Below are 27,053 nucleotides of genomic sequence, written 5' to 3'. Positions count from 1 at the left end.
TCTATCTATCTATCTATCTATCTATCTATCTATATCTATCTATAGATAATCTATATCTATATCTATAGATATATCTATATATCTATAGATATAGATATAGATTATCTATATCTATATATATCTATAGATATATCTATATACCTATAGATATAGATTATCTATAGATATAGATAGAGATATAGATTTTAAGTAGGCTTCATGCTCAATGCAAAGCTCAATGTGGGGCTTGAACTCACAACCCTGAGATCAAGACCTGAGCTGAGATCAAAAGTCAGACACTTAACTGACTGAGTCACCCAGGAAGCCCTAAATTATTCTTTAAATATTTTTGGTTGTAAAAGGAAAGAGCAATATGGTGGTAGATTAGATCAGAAAGCAGGGGAGGTAGGTGTTTTGATTTGTGAATATTAATAAAACCAATGTGTTTTACCCTTACATAGCACCTTTTATATCTCATGCTAGTCACCAAGGTTGCTTCCTGGCCCTGCAATGGGAGGAAAGGGGCACTATATTAGTACTGTGGGGCAGGGGCATGGAGAATCTCACTCAAACCTATAGGACACATTAAATCAGTTAGGTAAAACAGAACTGACTAGAGTTCAAGTGGAATGTGAAAAATTCAAAAAGATAAAAGTTATTTTGCAAGGTCCTTAAACTAAAAAGCTCAAGAAAGAAGTGAAAAAATCAGAAATCCTCCCCACCCCCCACACAAATAATAATAATAGTAAAAGAATCAATAGTTAAGGAGGACATCACCTGACAATGACTGGAATAGAAAGCATTATTAATGGCTTCTTAAAAAAAATGTTCTGATCTAAGGATCAGATGGTATATATGAAGGATGGATAATTTGGAAACGAAATCTACCTAGCTTTACATAGATTTAAAGACCACAGAGTTTAGAATTAGAGAGACATGAACCTGACTTTCCAGATTTGTGAATCACTAAAGGTTTGACTTTAGACACGTCACTGTATGTCTCTTAATTTAATTTCTTCATTTATTAGGTGGGTAATAATGCCTACTCTTAAGATTGCAGTGAGGAATAATTAATACAACATATGTAAAACACTTAGCAGGTAATACATTCCTAAGAACTGATAAAATCATCCTTGTTCTTGATGCAGTCCTAAATTGAAAGAACATAGTGAGATGGACTAATAAAATTAATCTTTTTTGAAAATAAAAAGTTTTTTTTTTATTTTCAAACATATATACTGCTAAATTGTCATAGTGTCTACTTTCCACTGGGCAGAAGTTCAAGGTGGAAGATAACTTCAGGACCATAAATATCCCTTGCCTGGAGCTCCTACTTCATCCATTCCTCAACACCTATAGCAGGTCTAAAATTTCCATTCCTAGTAATTGCACAACCAGTCGCCCAAGGCAAATAAAGAGTGATTGCTTTTGATGGATGTATTGCACAAAAATGAATATAGTAAATCCTAGCCCCCCCAGTAAAAGACATAACTAACCAGAAAAAGAAAAAAAAGACTTCTTGAATACTGTGTCTTCTTATTTAGAGCCCCCACATTGGCTCCACACATGCAGAACTAGACAAAGTCAAGTTGTAAACCGGCTAGGCTCATCGCTGTGCTATGAATGTCACACTCCTTGGTCATTTTTCCAAGTATAAAATGGAGCCAACTCAAATTTTCCCTAAAGCCTCATTTCATGAGCATGAAGTCAGCATTCATGATACGCATTTTGGTTGTTTCATTATGTTATTTTATCAAGACTCAGTTTATCTGAAGATATTTACTCATAAATCTTCTTCCTCCCTCCTATCCCTTGCAAATAAAGTATTCTATTTGCTCATCTGTAAAAAAGATAACAGAATCTTCCTTCTCTTTGATGCATATATCAAGGCTTATTACAAAACTGCTTCCTCCAGAAACGGCACACATGAGCCTCTGGCATGCGACCCGAATCCTAAATTGTTTGGAAGAAATAGCTGTGTACTATAGCATCAAAGATATCTTTACCTTGACATTCACAGTATGTCTCTTTTCATGTAACGGACGATGTTATTTACCATTCCTCGTCTCGAGCAAATTTAGATGTGTAAGTGAGAGAATGCTGGTGCTTATTTCTCATAAGGTAACTGAAGAGACTCCATGGGAAAAGAACTATCTAACAATGCAGCAAAGTATTTGTTTTTATATTGCTACAAGAGTTTTACTGATAATGTATCACTGAAATATGAAATGAAGGAGGTATTGAGGAATCAGCGCCATCAACATTCATTACACAAAAGAGTTTGTTATCTACATATAACTATTTGTATATTCTAAGGCTCACAAAAGGAAGCAAACACTTTGCGATTTTCACAAAGAATATAAAATAATGTTGAGGGACTTTACAGCAACAGTTGGAAATCCCAGTCAAATCGAACACATTTCTAACTCCCTGACCATTTTGAGGAAACACACTTGAGTCATTCATTTGGTTCTAAATAAACTTGATAGAAATTCATCTGGGCATCCTCTCAGGGGAGTCTTCTCTACTGAAGTGCCCTTGAGTAGATCTCTCTGGCACAGTTAAGTGCCTAACATTATCAGAAACCTTAATTTTGAACTGCCTTCTTGCACATGAAGCATAAAATTTAGGCAAAAGTGACACTGCCTCTTTCAAAGTCAAATTAAAACACACATATATGTGGGACTTTTTTAAAAGTCAAAACTATTATCATTCAGTGAAAACCCTGAAGCAAAATGTAATAATGTCAAGTTGTTTGTCCACTTTCCTTTCATTTGATTCATAGAGAAAAGTTCTGAAGTCAATCTATAAACATAGTCAAACCTTGCTGAACGTTTGTAGATAAAGAAAATGAAAATCTATTCACATATCTTTTTTAGAGTAGTGTGACAGGCACGGTGGCCATTCCATGGCCACAATCTATAGCTTTTTATAAACTTGCGTGAGGCACACTGACAGAACAAATTAATTTTAATGACACAGTTGATAGAAACTAAAATATTTATCTAATTTGGAGCAAAATAGAAATAAAGGTATGTTTTCAAAAGTATTTAATAATACATGAAGTATTAATGAAAAAGATCTGAGTAGATTCCTTGAAGACAATCATTTGATTACCGTTTTAGGGATGCTATTTATACATCAAGTTTAAGTGTTCCAGAATGTTTTAATTTATTTAAAATATAAGTTTATGAAACAAAATAGATAATCAGATTAGGAGTTTTATAATAAAAGAGAGGAAACCCATATACAAATGAATCGTCAGGATATGATCTTGGTTTTCAGTTACTAACTCATGATTTCCTCTTTTATTTTTAGGCGTTATTTTTACAAATTGGTGGTGTTACCCACAAATGCAAAGACTACCCTTAGGCACTACCTACACAAATGCAGGTGAAGGTCCCCGAGGGGCAACAGACCAGAACCTGGCACCTGGGCAGATGGTACTCACGTTGCTGGCAGGTGATGAAGGTGGGGAAAGACACTTGTCATTTCAAATCCCAGAGACCAACGCTTTCAACTCAGAAATGAAAATAAGTCACTTATAACTCCCTGAGGTGGAAAAGGCAGCCACAGGAAATCATTCTAAACCACACCTTCATGCTGTGCCCTAGTCAAACGAAAATAAAGAGGTTCCCTTTGTTTAATAAGCAATTGAAAGTGTTCCTTTCATGCCTCCCCCAGCTCTTGGCATTGAACATACCAGTGGCCATTTAATCAAGATTCCTTTTAAACTTGTGAATGTTAGTTGAATATCTCCAGAGGTCTGATTCCCTTCACTTTGAAGCCCATTTTGACCCCAAATGCATTAACCTGGGCTGTCGACATTTCTTCCTGTGCTGTCACTTAAGATTTACTCCACATAAAATAAAGAACATCGACCTTGAAAGGGGGGGGGGGGGGAAACATTCAGCAACCCAGACCAGAATCCAGGCTCTGTCAAAGTGATTTCTTATTCCATTTTACTGAAGGAGTGCCATGCTTTATCACTTCTGAGTTCATGTCTTACAGCTGAGGCAACCCCCTCGCATCGGTAAGTTGCATAAAGTATCCATGCACTGTTCATATTGTCACTATGATTTAAAGTGAGAATGGTATTCTGAGGGTGAAATACAACTGAAATGAGGACAGGAAGTGGGACCGAGAAACATTAAATCATGTATAATTAACGGCTCTGCTTGTTGCTGGTCACTTCCCCCCTCCGTAATGGGTGGTATACAGATGCCTTACAGCCGAAAGGGCAGGATGCTTAGTGTTGAAGGTGCCAACATTGTATCATCCTAAATCCCTCATTCAAGTGGGCATCAGAAATAGAAAGAGGGAAAATAGGTCTGATCACCGCAGGTAATTTTGACAGACTGTCACCTGCCTCCACTATTACCATGCTGCATAATGTTCCAAAACTTCTATAGATGCCTTCTGCCTATTAGCATTTTAAAGGGCTTTGTGGCCATCATACTCCCATTCTGGAGCTAGGGATGTTTCATTATCCTCAATTAAACCTCTCTCAGAAGCAAGATTGGCAAGCATTTATTTATATATTTTCCTTAGAGGCAACATGGGAGGCATGGATTTTATAAAGTAGGCAGGGTGCTGTTCTGTGTGGGCATCAAGAGGCAATGCTGCTTTGGAATAATTCTCCTAATGTGAAGCCACCGCCATTAAAACATAAACCATAATTGCGGAAAGCAATTTGCTCAGTAGCAGAGAACTAACAGGATTTCTTATTGTGATTCAATAACAAGGGAGCATGAAGATGCAAGGCTGAAAAAGCTCCCCAAACTCTTTTAATTTTGTTGAAATGTAATTTTCTTCTGTGAAACCAATGTGAAAAGTTGAAATTGTTTCTATCACACTCATGAGCAAGATGTATATACATTTCATGTAAATTAACATTTTCTGACTTCAATGAATGTAAACACTCTTTCATTTGCACATTCCAAAATGTGAATTAATAAAAACTTGAACCTATGACAGGGTCAAAAAACAGCCAAAGCAAATCCACAGCGAGGTCAAAAGTTGATGCGATCCAGGTTCTAATCAGTTTTGTCATACTTTATACACTGCTTCCCTTTTCCTAACAACTGATTATAGTTCAGTACAGACTTTGAAGCAACATGAAAAGTTTATAAATATTAATAATAAATATATTTAAAATCAATAACATTATTAATAGAATCCTTCCTATATAACATGGTCAAAATCAATAATAGCATATAAATATATGAGATGTGGGAGATATTGTAGATTATATACTACTAAAGTCAAAATCAATAGTACCAATCTGGAATCTATTACTTTACCATTTGTACTTATAAGAAGATATTTCATCTGGGTAATTCTATTTCTTTTATTAGATACAACGTGGATCAAATAAATGTTAGAAGCCATCAATGACACTAATGAGTTTATAAAAGCACATTTATTTGTTTAAAATTTGCTGCTAGCTCATTTCTTTTCATAGCATCAGCCACTTGCGAGGGACCAAGAACAGACATATCTTTGTATCTTTTGCTTAATTTTTTTCCCTATTTTTAATGGCAGCACCCAATGGTGAGATAAGCAAGGGCCGGCCTTCCGCAGTCCACCCTGGGTACCGAATGCCTCCAGAGTGCACATGCTCTCTCTGCTCACCTGCCCCCAGCCCTGTGTGCTAAATCACCACGCCGGCTCCTGTGAGCTTTTCTAAGGCTCACTCCCTTCACAGCTGGTGAGTTGACACTTTCCATCACTTAACCTCTTGGCAACAGATGCCTCTCACTTAGGCACAGATGCTGAGTACCCACCCATCTCTAACATTAGCCTTGTGTTCTGACTAATTGGGCCAGCAGAGTCACAATTAAGATTTGAATAATTAGATAACGGCCATAATTACTTTTATAATTAATCCTCATATTGAGTCATCATGATCTGTCCTGGGTGATGACCACTGGCCTATACTTAATTCAAGTTGAGATAATTTGTTTTAAAAGCAAAGCATTACTAAAAAAAAGATCCCCCACCTTTCCCCTAGAATGATGTAATTTTTTTGCTTAAATATGGCACTATGGAGAGATACATAATTTTCACTTTTCAATTAGATGTTACAGTGATTTCTTGGAGGATAAGTACTTAATTCAGTTCATGCTAACAATTTTTATTTTTTTTTTTGGTAAAGGTTCGCAATTTGGCTGCCGTTTTGGTGCTGTGTGACCACATTAAATAAGTACAGTTTTTTTTTCTTTTCTCACAAAGTTCACAGTATAATAAAACCACATACAATAAAAACAAATTGGGGATGACCCCTCTCTTCTCTCTCGTCTTCACAGAGTTAACAACCGTTACAGTTTCTCATGGTTTAGCCGTGAGTTCCTTCTCTCGTCTCTGTTTACATCCTGTCCACGTCTGTGATGGCCAAAATGTCCTATGGTGGAACTCTGGTGCTAAAAGTCACCTAAAATCGGGAGTCCAAAACAGACTGTCACATCTGTCCTCTGCTAGTCCCTCGCAGACGCTGGGTCATCTTGATCCATCCCTTTCTCAGTGAAGGAGCCCTGAGCTCTGAAAATCCGTCTTCATGCACATTTCTCTCCTTCACCACAACGTGGGGGACTCCTGGTATTTTTTTTTTTGAAGTAATGTAAGAGCCCCGCCCCATTTATGTCTCATTTCCAAGCCTTTATCTCCAAAACTGTCACAGCCTCCCCTCATACAGCTGTGCACCTCTGTGTCTATTTCGCCCACTCTGGTGTCTCTCCACCCTTCGAGCACACACCAGCATCCCACTGGCTTTTGCATGAACCATCGGGTCCATCAGCTTGGCACGTCTTCCTTCCGTCTCCATCTAGTTACTACACATCTACTGATTTCTCTTCAAACACAGATCCTTCCAAGGAGGCTTCTTTTGTCTCTAAGCCATGCCAGGCCCCGCCTTTCTGTATTTCACAATACCATTCACATTTCTTTCAGAGCACATTCCACACTTGTACCTATATACGTTTTAGTGATTATTTTAGCTTATAGCTACCCCGGATCTGTCCCAGTTTCTGACACACAAGAGACATTTCGCTAGTAAGTCTGTGAATCGTAAGATGGTATTATAATTCAAAAAGAACTAAAATGTGTAGTCAGCAACTAAAGATAGAGAGGTCTCCAAAGTCATTACTGAGTATTTACAAATTGGCCATACATCTCAACAGTCCTTAAAGAACTACTACTACAACTACTACTACTTTCTTCTTCTTCTTCTTTAAATGTTTATTATTAATTTTTGAGAGGGGGAGGGGAAGAGACAGAAAGAAGACACAGAATCTGGAGCAGGCTCCAGGCTCCGAGCTGTCAGCCTGACGTGGGGCTTGACCTCATGAACCGTGAGATGCTGACCTGAGCCGAAGTCAAATGCAAGACCGAGCCACCCAAGTGCCCCAGGAACATACTCTTTCATACATGTGTTCATGCATTTAAAAATTAGCACTCAAGTGTTATCATGTGACAAACACAGTACCAAACACTGAGGTTTAAACAAACATAAGATACAGCCTGGGCCTGCACAGAGTTTATAATCTATCAGGTGACACAAATTCACAAAGAAAATTAGGAAGCAATATGGCACATGTAGTAAAACAGTCAAAGTAGGCTTCTGGTTGGAGATGAAGAAGAGCTTCCTGGTGAAAGTGATGTCAGTTCTGAGTTTCCAAGAGACAACAGGAATTACCCAGAATAGTTATGGAGGAGTTTAAGGATAAGAAGGAGAAGAGTAGATACATTTCAAGCACTGTGGACAGCAGAGGGGCCAAAAATACCATTAGGAGTGTGTTTGTAGATTCTTGGGCATGTGACTGAAAATTATTCACAGTGACTAAAGAGAACTTCACGGCGAAAGTAATGGCAGGAAGGAAGGGGGAGGGGAGAAGATGGGGGTGTGTCCTCATATTCCATGCTAGAAAGACTGGCGCTCATTTCGTATTAACAGAGTGTCAGTGGAGCTTCACATGGGAAAGTGGCAAGGTTAAGATCATAGCTGGGGAGACAGTCATGAAAGAGAAGAGACTGGAGGCCAGGATATTGACAAGGAGGCCGAATCCCTGCAAGAATGAAGGCCTGACTTTCAGCGTGAAGCAGCAATATGCATCTGCAGTCAGAGAATTAGGGAATTGGGAGGCACAACTGAGAACCACAGCACAGGGAGGAAGCGTGGGGGGTAGTTATCATACATGACGTAGCAGAAGATACTGAGGTTTCAAACATGAATGCCGAACACATTTTAGCTTATCTGGCTCATATATTAGAATCCTACATACAGGCCTCTTGTTTGTTTGTGAATACTAAATGTTCTTACCAATTTGTATGTATAAAGTCTAAGGTGAACTAAAGGTATTGCAAGTTCCCAAATTTGAAATTAATGTTTCTAGGAGAAAACACTTTCAGAATTCTAACCAAGAGGAAAAGGAGATCTAATGGGATACATTGGTTGAAACCATATTCCAAATGCAGTGTTTTTTGAAGCTGTAAATATTAGATGATAGGAAAACTCCCATTTCCTCTATGTTTTCGACAACATATCCCTATTCCTTCTATTTGCTGACCACTTTCCCAAGCACTGGAGATTACAAGTGGATTCAAGAGAGACCTGAGGGTTAGAAGTGTACTGTGTGATGAATGGCAGCTTACTTCTGGAATGTGCATAACCTAGAACAAGAAGTTAATCTTTCTTCTCTTAGGGGTTAGAGCTACATTTCTTCAGGTTTTTGCTTTGTTTGTATACAAATTTTTTTAAGCAGCCCAATTTGTTAGACAAATTCTTGGGGAGATCCATGTTTGCCTGATTGCTCCTCATGTACTTGTTTTCCAGGAGCAAAGACCCACAGGATTACTGAATGGACCAGAAGACTCCACTGCACTCTTTCACTGCAGAAGAGAATAACAACTTGGTTTGGCTCAGTTCAACTTATTGGACTAATGCCAGCCTACCCACGGTATCATTCAAGCCTTGTTAATACAAAAAAATTAAAATAAAATAAAATAAAATAAAATAAAATAAAATAAAATAAAATATTAGTAGTAATTGTGAATACAGACTGAATTTATGTAGGATTATTTTCTTCTACTTTTTCTATTAAGAACAGCATAACAGGTAAAAGAAGTATTTTTTGTGGGGCACCTGGGTGGCTCAGTTGGTTGGGTGCCCGACTTCGACTTTGGCTCAGGTCATGATCCCACAGTTCATGGGTTAGAGCCCCACATCAGGCTCTGAGTTGACAGCTCAAAGCCTGGAGAGCCTGCTTAGGTTCTCCCTCTCTCTCTGCCCCTCCCCCACTCTCTCTCTCTCTCTCTCTCTCTCTCAAAAATAAATAAATGTAAAAACATTAAAAAAGAGAAGGATTTTTTTTAATTGAAATAAGTGGACATTCTCACACGAGTTAGAATCTGGAAATGAAAATGAGGGTGCCAAAACTAATCAGACCTAGCATGGAGTCTGAGTCCTCGCCTCAGTGCTAGAAGATCTATTTGAATGCAGTCCAGTTGGGAAAAGAAAGTTCACCCCTGGCTGATGAGAAATAGGAGTTATGAGAAACGACACATTCAGGTACCAGGCCTGTGGGCTTGAGAGCCGATACACTGCCTGCCATTTGATTTATGTCTTCTAAATTCTACTCTCCATCATTATTTTTTTTAATGAAAAAAAAAAAAACAAAAAAAAAACCTTGCCATTTGGTCTACAGGTGCCAAGTGGCTTAAGGAAAGATACACGCTCAAGCTGCAAGTAAGAAGAGATAAAGGGAAGGGCAGTGCTCTTTTTCTGTGACTGCAGTCGTGTGAGCAATGGAGACAGAACAAGGGACAGTATTGCCCAGAGGAGTTGCCATCTTCCAAGAGACATGAGCACTACAGGCTTGCCTGGCAGAAGGCAGGAGGTCAGAGGGGAAAACCCAAGAATCTCGTTTTTGAGAGCATGAGCGAGCACCCTGGGACCTTTCACAAACAGCCCAGTGAGAGTTGAGTGGACCCGGTGCACCCGTCAAGGCAGTGGGTCCTGAGCCATGATAAAGGTGGCACTGATGAAAATCAGATCTATTTTATTAGCTCAGGCCCAGACGTTTAAGTTGCCATGGGTTGCAACAAGTTAACTTTTCATCCTCCAGACAAACGGTGCTTTCCTTAGCTTGGAATTATTAGAGACACTGGGAATCAAAGTTGTAGATAGGGTGAGGGGTAAAAATCCTGAAAACTCTGAAACCTAGAGAGATTGAGGGAATACACGGGGAATGCCAACAAAATATGAGGACCTGGGGCATCTAGTTAATGTAATAATAATCTACACCAGCATTTGCTTGCTATAAGCCAGGCACTCTGCTAAGCTCATTTATGATGGCATCTCAATACAGAAACCACTTCTGAGGTCACAAATATTATCGGTATGCTAAACAAAAGTAAAAAAAAAAAATGTCTAAAGCTGAACAGGTATTGAGACATGGAATCAGACTGGAATTTCAATGTGTTGGATTGCAAAGCCCATTATTTTAATTTCATATCACTACACATTTCAGATCTACTCAGCAGTCCTGGCTGTGTTTCCTGGTGACCTCATTAAGGTTGGGAAAGGCAAAAGAAAAAACAATTTTTGTTATTTCTTTGAGCGATTGCTATTCATCAGGGACTCTGATAGGTACTTTCCCACCCTTTATCTCATTTAATCCTCAAAACAATCAATGATGAAGTATTAAAATATATAATTTATGGGGGGCCTGCATGGCTCAGTTGGCTAAGCGACCGACTTCAGCTTAGGTCCTGATCTCAGAGTTTGTGAGTTTGAGTCTCACATCAGGCTCTGCGCTGACAGCTCAGAGCCTGGAGCTGCTTCAGATTCTGTGTCTCGCTCTTTCTCTGCCCCTCCTCCCCACCTCTTTCTCTCTCTCAAAAACAACTGAGTATTAAAAAATTTGAAGAAAAATTAAAAATATATACTTTATGCTTTTTACACACAAAGAAGCAAAGAGCCCTCTCACTCTTACTCTATTGCCATCGGATTTGTTTCTTCTGATGATTTTTCTTCTTCCCTAATTCTCTGCAAAAAGGAGAATGTTCTGCCAGTTTATTTCCCTTTCTTTGTTGTTCTTGAATTTAGTTCATCATGAGGAAATAAAAGCCTGGGATAAAATGCTCACTCTTTTTTCTGTATGGTATTTCTTTCCCTCTCTCACTCATACACACACACACACACACACACACACACACACACACACACACTCAATCACATTTTCTCATCATTAACCTGTTATTAGTAACAAAAGAGAAGTATTCATTCATTGATCATAGGATTTATCTCTAGATGTCTAGAAGGGATAAAATAACATAAATAAGAGCATGCCATATCTTGCTTTGCACATCACGTTTCAGAAGTTCTGGGGGAATAGTGTGTGTGTATGTATGTATGTAATTACATGTATAAAAGTAGAGATATGCATATATATGCATATATCCATATATTTTTATATACATAGGCTATGTGTATACATACATGTATTTTTAAGGAAGAATTAGAATTTTCTCTATTACTAACTGTAGTGTTCTACTCCAGGTAGCATCCGGTAGGCAAGCCACATATACAGTCACTTGAATTGACCTCCAGTAGGTGGGAGACTTTAAACAGCTCTCAAAATCTCCTTACAGGTTCCCTTAAAAGTGGATATCTGCAAAGGGAATAAGGGAATTAACTCCACCATGCAGATCGGGCTTGAACAATTCCTAAAAGAGCCTAGGTTAGGTTTCCTGCACCTTTCTCCTTTTCCTCTGTTCTGCTCTCTCCCTCAGGATTAAATACCAGTGAGTCTGGTGCACAGTGTAGTTTCTCGTTGGGTCTTCTCTCCATTTATCTCACACAATAGACCTTTCCCCTTTCCAAAAACACTTGGTGTTCAGAGCAGGTCAGTTCCACTTTTCCAGTGCCAGTCATCATGAAAAGTTACCATGAGAAGATATTGATTAGTAAGAAATAGCTAGTTGCATTTCTAACCCTAGGGCCTATCATACCCCAAATTAAAGGGTGAAAATAATATTGGGAAGTTCAGATTTTGTCAGAGAGCTCCAGGGAGATGCTTAGGACGAGAAGTAGATTTCAGCAGTGCTACTTGTAGTCTGTTTAGGCAACTCTTCTGTTTTATTCTAAATTGGCTTCTAATGCCTTTGATGAAATCATGTGTTAGTAAAGTGTCCCTATTACAGAGTCCTCATCTAAAATTACACTGTTATTATCACTTTTTGCTAAAATACATCTGTACAGTAAAATGTCTGGGACAATTATTGCATTTCTGCTTCGAACTCTCCTTATACACAAAATCATTACCTTTAAAATGTATAAACTATCAAAACAAACATGTATTTTCTAATTTATAAATTTGTATGCTTCTTTCAGGAAATTCTTACACACTTCTTTCTTTCTTTTCTCATGTATCTGTGTGAAATCAGTTTGAAGACTATAAAAGACTTTCTATGGTGCTCTTCACTTGCAAACTGGTAGGATAAAATTCATTATGATAAAAATAACCCAATGAAATGTGTTATTTCTGTCACAATAAAAATCAGTCTCAGGGCGCCTGAGTGGCTCACTCAGTTGGGTGTCTGACTCCTGATTTCGGCTCAGGTCTTCATCTCACAGTTCACGGGTTCCAGCCCTGCATCAGGCTCTGTGCTGACAGTGCAAAGCCTGTTTGGGATTCTGTCTCTCCCTCTCTCTGATTCTCCCCTTCTCCCTTTCTCTCTCTCTCTCTCTCTCTCTCTCTCTCTCTCTCTCTCTCAAAATAAATAAATAAACTTTAAAAAAAATCAGTCTCAATCATGTTTGAAAAGAAAAAAAATACAGATAATTTATAATTACACCAAAATTCTTAGCTAAACAGCATAGATAATTTCTTTAATTTAAAAAAAATCACACTATGTTTTTGTCTACCTACGTACCTACTTACCTACCTACCTACCTACCTACATATTCACATAGTCACCATTCACATCAAGGTGCCCATCTCAAGCACCTCAGAAGGCTCCTTTTGTACACTTTCTCAGTCAATCCCCCCAAAGAAAAGCACTCATGATGTTGTCTAAGTGAATACACTATAACATTATCATTCTGTTCACTGTGCTTTCATTCCATATAGTTATTAACAAGGTTGACATTGGGCTTCAAATTTGGTATGCACCTTGCACACCAAATGAACACCTTTTATGAACATGACATACAGATGATAGTTCTGTTATCTGATAATTTACCTAGTGGAAAACACTACAAACAGGTATTTCTGACATTCTTCAAAATTGTTATGTTTTTTTTTTTGTAGGAATCATAACTAACACCAAAAGAGCATAATGCCTAACAAACTGTTTCTGCTTTTAAAATTATACCTAGAAACAAAAATGCTGGGCCTTTTCCATTTGCATGTGTTGTTACCCTCTTGTCAGACTAAGGTCCTGGCTCCAAGACCTATGGAAATTTTACTCTTTATTACTACCTCGCTATAGCAATTCTGCTGTATCTAACAAGTAGTTGACACACAAGTCTCAGGACTGATTTTTTAGAGATATCTTTTACTTTCATTGATACTGGCTTCATAAGAACAAAAATGTTTTTCATTCTGGAATTTCTTCTTGGAATGCCAAACCTATCTACCATTTCAATGAGTGCAACACTAACAGCGTCACCCTTTTAAACAACCTTCAAGATTCTGAAATGTTTACCATGCCTGAGAAGGTTTAATTTTCTTGGGAAGCAAGCAGAGAGGAAACTAAGGCCTAATTTTGGTGCCTTGGTGTGGGTCAGAGGAAAGGGAGTGAATGGTCTTTCAATAGCACCAAGCTATAACGTGTCCAACAGGGACCCTAGAGACATGCCTGAACCTAGACACAAACTGTAGAGGAACAATGAAGCAGTGGGGATGCAGGGCCTGGGCATCATGGATAAATTATGGCATTTTCCTATGGAAGAAGCATTTTATCTTGCTTAGTGATTTGTTACTTAATCTATAATCCTACTTTTAAGAACCTGCCTATAGTCAAAGAATCAATATTTGACTTATATGGATCTGAGGAGGATGATAACCTATGCAGAGAGAAGTATGCTTAGAATGGGGGGAAGTTTTCCAAGTCAGGTTCCTCCAAAGACGAATGAGTGACTTTGTGAAGCAAAACATTTTAACTGTACTGCTTTTACACAAACCAGTCTCCACGCTTCGTGAGCAGGATACTCCCATCACAGACACACACACACGAGAGATGGTGAAGAGGCTCGAGGTCTATAGGTGTGTGGATACTTCATCATGAGGGGCAGGTCTGTAAAACCTGGACTAAGAAAGGTCTAGAAGAGAGTGGCTGGAAGAAGGGGCTGTTAGCTTCTTAAGTTGGTATGTTGATCAAGACCAAGAGTAACATAAACCCTCATTACCCAACAAGCTTCACTTCTTTGAAGGGATTCGTGTAACACTCACATCACTTTTCCTAAGAGTTTTTGTGTTAACTTTGCATTCATTGCCGCTTAACTGTGATGGGTTCTTCTCCTCATGTCTGCTGATCAGAGCATAACTGGGTCTGTTTTTTGGTTTTGTTTTTGTTTATTTCCTTAAAATGTCTTAAAAAGAAATTGGCTTAGCATCTGGTAAGGAAAAAAAATCCCAATGTCTAATTATACTTCTGAGTAAATTACAGAATTGTGGGATATGAAACCTGTTTACTCTTTTTTGTTTCTGACAGGAGATATTTCTCTATTAATATTATGTTCCTCTTTAGACACTAGTCCCAACATTTACCTTGGTATTGTATTTTTCTTTGCCTTTCAGATGTTTGCCTTTGGGGGCACTGATAAAAAAACAGCCACATTATATTTGGTGAATCTGCATTAAAAATCACTTCTTTTCCTCACAAGCTATTTAAAATGTCATTTGTGCCTCGTTGAGGCTTTTAGAAAAATCCAGAAATCTAGACCCAGGTGACCCACACTGTTTCTGCAAGGACTCTGACTTCTTTTTGAGGATTATGGTTCCAAGGAAGATTGCTTCTAAGTATCTGTGAAAGAAATATTTTCCAGAATTAACGCTGTTGTTTACTCTATATTGATTTTTAGGGTATTTCACTTCACCTCATCTAAAGGACAAATGATAAAGTATAGTTTAATTATGGTAGTATTAAATATCCTGGTGTAACCGTTCCTTAACTGTGAGAGACCAAAGAATATCTATTCAGGATATGCTTTTTGACTACTGATTCTCCAGGATAGGCCATTTCTATTGTTTGCTCTACCAATTATTTTCCTCTAAAGATCAAAAGCCCTAATAATAAGAGTTAGTGTCATTTCCCTGCACTAAATATCACCTAGCTATGAAATAAAAAGCTATAAGAGTGGTACTTTTAAAGAGAATGGACTTTTGAGCTAAAATATGCATGTTCATTGATCACAAATGGATGAGAAATGTCACCCAGTTATTACACAGAAAGGTGCTGATTGAATATAGGTGACCTTTACCAAACGTGTATGAACAGCTTTTGCTGTTCATTAACGGATAAGATATCTACATAGTCCATGAGGTGGATAAAATGTATGAAATACATTAGACAAATTTCAGTGGTTGCAGGCATGACAAATTTTTGAATTAACCTAATTGTTACCATATTTTTGTGTTTTTTGACATTTTGTAAAGGTGACACAGAGGAGCACAGTTCTATTCAGAATGGCAGGAATTTAACCGCCCAAGTGGAAGAGAGAAGCTTATGAATAAATGACTGCTTTTGAATTCAGAGAAGTACATTATCTGTATTTTTACACAAATGATTTGTGTACATCAGTGCCTGTCACCAGGAAAACACAGTAGTGAATGAAACAGGCACAGAGCCTGCCATCAGACAGTTTGGAATTTAGCATTATTATATGACGTAATGAGTTCTGTGATTGGAGTGTAAGAGGCTTACAGTGTGTTATGGAAATTGATAGGAGGGGCATTTTAACTAGACCCGTAGGGGTCAAACTACTTGGGTGAAGTGACATCTTCTGTTCTAAGGGTCAAGAGATTTAGCCAGGAAAAAAGTCAACTTAATGTGACAGGCAGAAAACTTGAAATCTCACAAAGGATGCCTGACAAATCGACTGGTAGGTGAGGCAAGACTAGAGAGGACAGAACATCCAGACTTTGCATACAGACAGATGCCTCAGGAAGGTCTGAATTATATCCAAAAAGAGATGGGGTATTCCAAGGGAAACCTTTAACACAGGAATAGTAAGATCAGGTTTGTATTTAGAGAGGTCAATAATCTGGCAGTAAGGGGCACTATTTTATGACAAGAAAGTATAACACAGAGACTACAAACAAGTAACAGATGAAGGTGGTATGAACCTTGGAGACGTAAAGGTGAAAATCCACGTGAGTGAGACTTAGACGGAGGAACTGAAAGGACTAGATATTGATTGGATATGTAGGGTACAAGAAGTGGAAAGGCAAAGATAAGAGCTGGCTTTCTAAGCTGACTCATTTGGACAGGTTACAGTATCATTTACTGAGATTGTGTAGAGAGATTACATAGAAAGACTTGGGGGTTAAGATGGGAAGACGTTTTGACCCCTCCCTCCCTTCTTCCATTTCCTCCTTCCTTCTTTCTTTCCTTCCTATAACACATAGACACTAATTATATCATAGCCAGTAATCTAGGTATTGAGGCTTCAGCAGGGAACAAAATAAGGTTTTTATCTTCACAGAGCTTACAGTCCCATTGAAGAACCCATCATCAGGCATAAGTGTTAAATATCAGATGAACAGTAAGGAGAAACAAAGGGAAGGGCTGCTATTTTGGGTGGAATGGTAAGAGAAAACTTCTGTGAGTAAATGATATCTTCTATTCAATTTCAGCTACAATCAACAACAACAAATTATTTCACAAAAGAAGTAGAGCTTCCGCCAGAGTAACGCCTAGTATCCTACTTCTGGAATGAAAAGGTCAGAATGTTATTCCCCTAAGAATGTGAGTGACATTAAGTTTGAATAGTCCATTTTGAGTTTGGTTATCCAGCAAGGGTAGATGTAAGAATGTGGCCTTTTCTGTTAGGTTACAGCTGGAGGAAGGAGAACGTGAACATTTTTCCACGTCAATACTAGCAGATATGGCCATCCAGAGTCTGCCATTTTTAATTAACTCTGAAACTGAAATAAATGTGTCATCTAATCATGTAATAGAGTCCCTGAAAGTCACATATGGATATATAGTTGGCCAAACTTATCCTCATTCAACCCCTTATTTGGTTTTAACCTCTGAACTTTCACATGTCCTTGACCCAACATTTTAAGAGTGTCTTACTTTCTCTCCCTTGAGTTCCACAAAAAATGAGTTTTCTCCTCTGGTATATTTTTATTTTGTTTTTTAATTTTCATGTTTCCATAATACATAATATATATGTATAAATATTATATATGTGCATACATATATATTTCAAATTGAAGTAGTGAAAATAAAGTGCAAGATTCAGAATAGAGCACCAACATATCTGTCTCTCCCTTTCTCAAATCATTTAATGGGATCCCACTGTTTCTGGGTTGAAGGTTAAATTCCTTACATAGGCAAATATGAAGCTGCTTCTTCTTACACATACATTACTACATCGTCCTGTTAAACCAGACTAATATGGTCATGGAAGATGGTAGGAATTCTCTTACATTTCTGTGCCTTTGCACATAGTATGACTTCTGTTAGGAACTTACAACCCCACCTCTTCCATCTAAATACAAATTATTCTTCAAATTAGAGCTCAGATAACTTCTTGGAAGTATCCCATGATCCCTCAATGTTAAGTCAGAAGCTACTCTGTACATTAATAACACCCTGTACCTATTGTCCGTGATTGAACGCCAGACAGTATTGTAACTGCCTTTTCTCTTGTCTGGCTCCCCCATCCCACCACCAACAGGCAGAATACATCATGAATAAGAACTAGGGCTCATTGTCATACGTCCCTAGCATCTAGCGGAGTGCCTGACACTTAGGAGGTACACGATAGTGACTGAGTAAATTAAGTGGATGAACGTAAGCCTTTTAAGAAATGTGCTTGAAACTTACACAGTTCTAAGGAAAAGCACCACTATGGTTAATTAGGTACTTGCCTCAATTCTGACACATAGACCATGCAATTTACTGATTCAATTGGAACATCCATACATTCTTTCGTTCACTAGGTATTTTCTGAGAATCTGCTCTATACTGGGCACCATTCTAGGCATCAGGTTGCAGTTATGAATAAAAGAAACAAAAACCCTGCTTCATGGACATCACATTCTGATGTTTAATGTGAGTGGGGAGACAGATAATAAAAAAAACAAGGTAACAAGTGTATGTTTAATGTAATATTAAACATTCCAGAAGAAAAAATATAGAAGAGTAATAGGGAATTCAATCGGCAAGTTTGGATAATAAAAATTATATTACAATATAAATTATACAAAATTTGTGTCTATATTAATGAAATATAGTTTTCCCTTAGGGTTTTATAGGTTTTAGCAATAAAAAGGAAATGTGGCAGTTGGAAATAGAAAAAAAAAGGTTAAATAGAGGAGAGAACTGAAATCAATATCCTTGCCATTTATTTGGGGGAGAGAAGAAGAAAGTTGAACTGACAAACAATGAAGTCTCAGGACTGCATTCCTAGGAATGGAGGGAACTGAAATGTGAGAAGTCAGCATTTTCTGCTAAGTTTTGAGCTTTGGTATGGACTTAGCCTAGGTGGTGCTATGGCCAGAAATTTCTACACATTGGGAAGTAGGTTGGAAAAGCAACACTTGTCCTTAAAGATCACCTTAACTGCAAATAAATATTAGCAATGCTTACCTAAATATGTTGCTTTCTAAAGCACTCAATTATTCTATTTCCAGAATGGGTAAGTGGGAGTCCACAACAGATTGTTAAAAAAAAAAAAAAAAAAAAAAAAGTTTTCTCAAGTTTGACCTAGCTCAGGACTTCCTATCACCATTCTTTGATGGAAAGAGTTTCTTGAGAAGTTTTATTGACTTGACACAGGTGAGCTGGGCTACAAGTCATGTCCTTGAAAATTTACCCACCTGTGGCAACCATAGGGCAGAGGGAGGCCAGAATGAGCGCAGCATTTCTCACTGAGCGACAGCCCTGTCATCCCTGTGAGGTTGTGAGAAATGCATACTCTCAGGCAGCACTCCAGAACCACTTGACCAAGAGCCCCAGATAATCTGCATGCCCACTCATGTTTGGAGTCGCTGGTCTACAGCTGCAATCCTCAACCTTGTCTGAATATTAGAATTACCCGGGAAATTGTTTCAATCACAGTAATTAGGTCACATGCCTACATATTCTGAATTTATCAGAATAACCTTCATATGTCTCAAAACTGGGGTTCCTGGGTTCTTTGTCAGAACTACTAAATCAATACTCCAGGTATGGGACCCAGGAATCTGCTGTTTTAAGATGCATAGTCACTGATTCCTCTATATATCAAATTGTAAGAATGTGGGGTTGAGGGCACCCAGGTGAGTCAGTTGGTTAAGCATCTGACTCTTGATATTAGCTCAGGTCGGAATTTCGTGGTGGCAGGATTGAGCCGCATGTGGGACTCTGTGCTAAACATGGTGACTGCTTGGAATGCTCTCTCTCCCTCTTTCTCTCTGCCCCTCCCCCACTCGCATGCACTCTTGTGTGCACATGCTGGCTCGCTCTCTCTCTCTCTCTTTCTCAAAATAAAGAAACATTAAAAAAATGAATGTGTGGCATGGAGGATGGAAAACAATTAATTCTTTTGCAAAAATACAGATTTGCTATGCTTATTACTTGAATCAGTTTAATCAATATGCAAAATTTGGAATATTTTTGCATATATATGCAAAATTTTCAACATTTATAATTAGAAGATTGAAATTGCATAAAACAGTATGGGTGAATTAGTGGATAGGAGGAAATGATAAGCTTGAATCTATCTGGAAAAAGACATTTAGATAATTATCTTCAAAACATTTTAAAAATATTTCACCAAATATTTATTATGCTCATAATAATACAAAAAAAGACATGCAACATGAATTAGTTTCTTTTTTAAGCAAGGAGTCAGCAAACTTCTGCAAAAGACAAAACAGCAAAAATCTTCAGCTTTGCAGCCTCTACAATATCTTTATGTTCAACTATTCAGCTCTGGTTTTGTGCATGCAAACAACCACTGACGAAAATAGAAGGGTTTCTATAAACTGTCTACTGAATTACTTTCTTTCAAGAAACATCCACTCATCTGTCTAAATCCAATAGAAAAAAATTGCATGTTCCTAAAATGCAAATACTGATACAAACATAGTGTCAGGAAGTGGTTTCAGGAGCTTCTGGTAAGGTCCCAGTGTGCATTCCTGCTAAAGAGAGATACTATCCCTCATTTTCTCTACGTGACAGATAAAGTGAGGGACTCATAACAAGGTTTCTCATTTATAATAACTATCATCTCCTGATGACCTGAGCAATTATATCAATTATCTCCTTTATTTCACACAACAGTGCTATGGATCAGTACTATCATTATGTTTTTTTCTTTTTCTTTCTTCTTTTTTTTAATGTTTATGTGTTTTTGAGAGACACAGAGGCACAGAGCATGAGCAGGGGAAGGAAAGAGAGAGAGAGGGAGACACAGAATCTGAAGCAAGCTCCAGGTTCTGAGCTGTCAGCACAGAGCCCAATGCAGGATTCGAGGCCATGAACCACAAGATCATGACCTGAGCCCAGGTCGGATGCTTAACCTACTGAGCCACCCAGGCGCCCCGTGGAACAGTACTACCATTAGATCCATTTTAAAAATCACAAAAAAAAAAAAAAAAAACCCACAAAGTTTAGATACTTTAACTTATGTGCCTGAAGTCATAGAGCTAGAAATTACCCTTAGTGGTCATTTGAACCTTGGTAGTACTTGTACATCATTATAGCCACTACACATTTCTGTCTTATCCATTTTCTAATGAGACCATGAATACTTACGATGCTGGGCTGGTTATAACCTTTTAGTTTGCAAAAAACAAAGATTTGCTCAGCTTAAATTAGTAAATGGGACTGCAACCATAGAGAAAAATGTTGAAAACAGGAAGTCTCACCACTGCACAGGGTGCCTGAAATATTACCCAGGATAACACAGCTTTGTTACCCCTCCACAAGAAAGCTCTCCTTTCTTGTGCTTAGCCATTATGGTGACTCAGAAAATGTGTCTCACCTGATATAAAGGAATAAACCTCTTCTTTCTTTTCTACCAACCTCATGACCTCAGCTTATTCATGATTTCTGCAGACTACCATCTGTGTTTTTCAGCTTCTGCTCCTTCCCACCAACTGCTGTTATCCACATTTATTTCAGATTTTAAAAGTCACCAAGTCAGGTATTTATTACCTAATAGAGAACATCCTACACTGGTCTGGTTCTTTTGTCATCCACCTGGTATCCATTGGCCATCCCAGAGATGTTTGTTTTACATCTCTGGTCAAATCTACTGTGACCAGTGGGTCTTAGACACATAGTCATATTTTTTGGATGAGGATACCTGTGCATTGTGGACATAACAAACTCCTATGCAATACTGCTTTTAACAGATCATGGTCATTCTTTTGGAATAGTAATAAAGGGGGTTATCTATCTATCTACACACACACACACACGTGTATATATGTGTGTGTGTGTGTGTATACACACACACACACACACACACACACACATATATATATATAATTTGTTTTCCTGTTATTGTTATATGCACCTAGGATAAGCCAATCCCTTTCTAAAAAAACTAGAGAATGGAAAGTAAGCTGTAAGCTGGCTGGTAGTTGGAGATAGATAGATAGATAGATAGATAGATAGATAGATACATGATAGACAGATCATGTTTCTAAAAATTATTGAATCCAATATTCACAATATCTGTTATAATGTTATTTTTTTAAATGTTTGGGAGTATGTTGGAGCATAATAAATGGTATTTTGTAACTATGCAACCTAACTTCCAGTTACATCTCAGTACATCCTTGGATATGATAGCTAATCATTATTGATTTTCCAGGTCAGTCCTAATTTTGTGACATCTCTTCTCTTTTGTCATAGACTTAACAAAATTTTGGTTTGGATAATGTCACAAATCAACATAATTAGCTATAGTAAATCTCTGCATATACATGGGAAGGTTTACATGAAGTCATAGAACAAATAGACTTCTGTACACTTAAATATTAATTTTTCAGTCACTTTCCAAAATTCAATTCCAGCCATTAGTTTATCTTTTCTTTCTTTTTTTTCAATTTTTTAAAAATGTTTTATTTAGTTTTGAGAGATAGACAGAGTGCAAGCAGGGGAGGAACAGAGAGAGAGGGGGACACAGAATCCGAAGCAGGCTTCAGGCTCTGAGCTGTCAGTACAGAGCCCGATGCGGGGCTCACATCCACGAACGATGAGATCATGACCTGAGCTGAAGTCGGATGCTCAACTGAATGAGCCAGCCAGGCGCTCCAGTTTATCCTGTCTACTATTGTGAGTGTCTTTTGCCATGAACATGAATTATTCTTAACTTTTCTTTTAATCTCGTTTCACAGAAGTGGCATTGAATTTATATCACTACGTTATAATTTGATTTTATCCTGAGAGTATGTCCACTGCTCCCGATACTAAATTTCAGTTCCAATTATCCACATGGTAGAGAACTTTATCTGTTAGTGGTAATCAGGATCAGCTTGATGCAAAGACTCCTATACTGACTTCTTTCAGAACCAAAAAAAACAAAGTACATGCTTATTTCAAAAACTGGTGGTTATGGAATTTACAAAGTCATTTTCTTTGAGTAAGTCAAGAGTTAAACTATTTTGAAGGTAATATAATTAAGCTGTACTATCTTATAAATTATCTTAAAATATTCATGAGTGCCACATCAAACACTGGAAAAGGTCACAACATACTAGGTGATATAAAAGTACAGCATAAATATTAGGAGCTTTAAACGCAGGCCGATCGGAGTGTGAATCAAAGGTCCACTGACTATGGTATGTCCTTCCCTCGGTTACCTGTCCTCTCCCAGCCTGCATCTCCTCATTGGAGATAACCTTGATGTTATCAATTTTACTTGATGATTATGAAACTATATATGCAAAGTTTATAACCCAGCTGTTTGTCATTTAGAAAACTTGTTAGACACTGCTTGTCCCTATTACCTTTTATTGAAAATGTCACAAAGAGAAAAGCAGGTTATAAATCATAAGGAAAGTTTTAACAGACTTTTTGGTTTAAATTTTAAAACTGTCTACTCTAAGTGAGTTTATCCTATAAGATGTTTTTGGATCCCACAGAAGGAATAAATTACTGTCAAATGAATGAAAAATGGGATTCAATATAGAATGTAGAGGTAAGGGGGCACTTGGAGATAATATAATAAGTGAGGAAAAACAAAAAGAGAAATCTGATTGAAGAGTCAGGTGCTACCTAAAAGCAACGACTCCTAAAATTCAATTGTACCAATATTTTCTCCATTTCCTTTTTAGCCTACATAATGCAAATTAAGACAACATCTACAATCATAAAACCTCTTTAAAAACTTCAGGTATAACTTTTTAATTTTTATCTTTATTTATTTTGAGAGAGAGAATGAGCAGGGGAGGGGCAGAGAAAAAGAAAGACAGAGAGAGAGAGAGAGAGAGAGAGAGAGAGAGAGAGAGAGAGTATCCCAAGCAGGCTCCACACTGTGAGTGTGAAGGCTTGAACTCAGGAACCGTGAGATCATGACCTGAGCTGAAATAGTCAAACGCTTATCTGACGGAGCCACCCAGGTGTCCCTAGGTATAACTTTTTAAATAAGAATTATAATTGCCTTCATTTTTAGACTTATATATTTCATTTATACACTGACACATCTTTCAATAGTCATATACATCAACAAAGTACATCCAATAAAAGTTCACTGGGTAGGATACCACCATCAATTTTGAACTCTGCACAAGGATAGTCGATAATACAGAGATAGTTTAAGCATTGTAAAAGTTTGGTCATGGCAAATGTGGCCTTGTGTGGTTAATGTTGTCTCTTTCTATGTATCCATAGTACTAAAAAAATAAAAATTTAAAATTAAAAAAAAAAGGAAGAAGAGTAAGATGAAGCCAAAACCTAGTAAGAGCTAACTGTTGTCAACACATTTCTCTCAGGTATCCTTGAATCAGTTGAGAAACCAACTCTCTGGAGAAAAGACACAGAAGTCTCAGTGTAGCAGAGGCAGATGAATGTCTTCAGTCTTTGGCTAAAAAACATTCAGACAACCAGCAAACACATGTCAGCGCCTATGGGTATCCTGAAAATAGTTTATTCCTGTGAGAGAAGTAACAACATCGACATCAGCCTGAAAAGCTCTCTAGAGAATTTCAGAAGGATGGCCAATTAAGATAAAGAGTGTTTTGACATCTTAATAAAATGCTACATCTCAGGATAACCATAGGAGAAGGGTAGAATCACCATTTCATGAAATATGAGTGCTCATTCTAGAAAAGCAAGTTTAAGATACCATGTAAGTCTTTACATGAAAGCAGCTAGATATTTATTAGATAAATATTGTGTCTTAGCAGAATAGAGTGGTTATTGAAATTCAGTGTGTGTAAGTATGACATGTACCTATACCTTAACTAATGTTTCCCTGTTTGAAAATCATTTTGAACTACTACATTATAAAAAGGTAAGTGGTTGCTATCATTCACTCACACCATGCTTAGGGTACTAATCAATCTATCATATCTAATTACAGTGATAGAATTACTGTAGTATTCTTGATTACATAGAAATTTACCATAATATGGGATAAAACCGTTAGATTATATGTGCAAAGTAATATAGAAAAAAGTTCACATAATTAAATCCAACTTTGAAAAAAAAACTCTTCCATTCTCTCTGGATATTCTCAAACTTAGGAGAAAAATAGCTTTAGAAGAAATAACATGTACCAGTTTATCCTAATTGCGTAGATAATTGCCCTAAACTATGTACAAAGCAAGCTTAACCTCAATTTGCTTTAGTTTGATAACAAAGAGCAACCTCAAACATAAAAGCCAAGATTTCAATAAACACACGAATGTAATCTCTTATTGGAGAATTCTCCTTTCAAAAATAAGCATTTTAGAGAGAAGTTAATTTTTCTTGTCTTTCCTTTTATTAATCTATTTCAGAAAAGAAATCGTTCTCTTCTACAAGAACCGTAAATCGTATCAGTGGTATATTAATTCTTTCTGGTTTGTTTTTCTTAACAGTTACATCAGAAACTTTATCATTTTATATTTTAATTCCTAAATGGACACTGTTAAAACATTTGGGGATTAGCCCTAAATCCTTTAACCCACAGGGAGCCCGGGAACATTGTTAAAGTAGAGAGCTGCACAAAATCTCAACTCTCATTTGCAAATTTTCTTTCCATCTAATTTAACTTGGAAGCGTTTCGACTCAGAGATTTCACTATATGACATCAACAAAACACTTCAATCAAAATCAAGTTACCTTAGCGCTGCACAGTTCTCCAGATTACTAAAAAGGTAGAATGAGAAATTCACTCTCTTTTCATATTTCCCTTTATTTTCTCTTGATGCCAGGCAAGCCTGTTCGTATTTCAAGAGAAATTGCTCTGGCATCTCATTATCCCCAAATGCCGGTTTTCATTCTAGGACACTCGCTTACAACTAAGCCTATTCCTGGCATAAACAGTCACTTGCTGCAGTGCAGAATATCAGTTTGGTCAGAACTTTCAATGCAGAAATTCAGGGCGATGCAGTCCAGCTCTCCCAGCACTTACCTTAATTGAAATATTCTCTGTGAAGGAGGTGAGAAATCAGTCAAATCAACCGTGAATGGGGTGGGGAGATGGAAGTTTTCGATCAACACCCTCCAAGTAGCTGCCTGCGGGGCGTCTTTTTCCTGTTTATGTAGAGCCCCTCACTGCCTGCGAGGACAAAAAGATAAGCTGAAATCCTCAGAGGTTCCAGTGAGTAAATGAGGACTAAGCGATGTTTCCTAACGGGAGATCCTCCGCGAGCATGCTGCGTTTGGTGGCTCCCTAACTGCTGTGATAGGCTCCTGTCAGGTCCCGGGAGCCCGGCGATAATCATTGACCTGATTAGCAGGGAACACTCCCTGTGCGCAGGCAACACACGCGGAGGGTTGGTGGGTCCCCTGGGAATCGGAAAAGGCACCAAGGCCACTTGGGAATCTTGTCTTTTCCAGCCTAATGGATGAACTACAGCTAGGACTATAATGTGCAAGGAGATGAGCCACAGTGTTAAGCCATCGGAGGACTTTAAGAAATGTGCTTTCTCCTGCTGTTTTGCAAGGTGCATTCCTGTTAGAGATCAGGTACAGTGAAACAATTAATAGCCTGATAGAGCGGATTTGTAAGAAAAGCCTAAAGCTGAAAAATGTTTAAAGTGATGTGATAAAAGAGATAGCCGCATTTGTCTTTGCTCCGAGCCTGGTACATACTTCAACCTATGTCTACGTAAAATGAATTTAGAGGTTTATCGCAGCCCTCCAGAGTGCAACTCTCTGATTTATTAAAAGTATTCATACTAAATAAGCTGGTTTGGCAGTTTCTTACAGACACGAACACTCAAACCAAGGCATGGAGAATACAGCATCGCTTGTGTAGTTTTTCAAAGAGCATGTTAAGTTAGCAACAGACTTACAGAAATGTTTGCATTATACTATTAACCCGAGTAACGTGGGGGAGTAAGACATTGCACCTAACTGAATCATCTCTTCTATTATCAGTTGAAATATCGATTTCTAAAACAAAAACAGAGTATGAGAGGATCCGAAATGTCAAGCACTTTATTTTTTTCCAAAATGTCAACCATTTTAATATAGTCATGTGCCATTAACAACCTGCTGATATCTATCCACTGACCACCTGAGAAGCCCTTCAACATCTCTGACTTTAAAAGTTACCACTTCCCCGAAGAGATCTAATTTCTCAAAAAGGTCACATAACTAAATGCCAAAGCCCCAAATGGTTAATTTTTGACAGCTCTCACTTCTATAGGAGAAAACTATTCAAATAACATAAAAAGAACAGATGAAAAAAG

The 27,053-nt window shown here is 37.8% G+C and overlaps 1 protein-coding gene across 1 annotated transcript in view; it reads right to left on the bottom strand.

Moving 5' to 3' along the window:
- The window catches only part of CDH12 (cadherin 12), a 390,903-nt gene extending 364,391 nt beyond the window's left edge, over positions 1-26,512 (bottom strand). Inside the window, exon 1 of the mRNA XM_027074680.2 lies at positions 25,769-26,512. The gene's annotated coding sequence lies outside the window, so the exon portion shown is untranslated. The remainder of the gene's footprint in view (positions 1-25,768) is intronic.
- Between the last annotated feature and the right edge of the window lie 541 nt (positions 26,513-27,053).

This window comes from Acinonyx jubatus, chromosome A1 (assembly GCF_027475565.1).
Source record: "Acinonyx jubatus isolate Ajub_Pintada_27869175 chromosome A1, VMU_Ajub_asm_v1.0, whole genome shotgun sequence".
NCBI classification, from domain to species: Eukaryota; Metazoa; Chordata; class Mammalia; order Carnivora; family Felidae; genus Acinonyx; species Acinonyx jubatus.
Note: the sequence above shows the minus strand (reverse complement) of the source record. Positions and strands in the feature narration are given on the sequence as shown.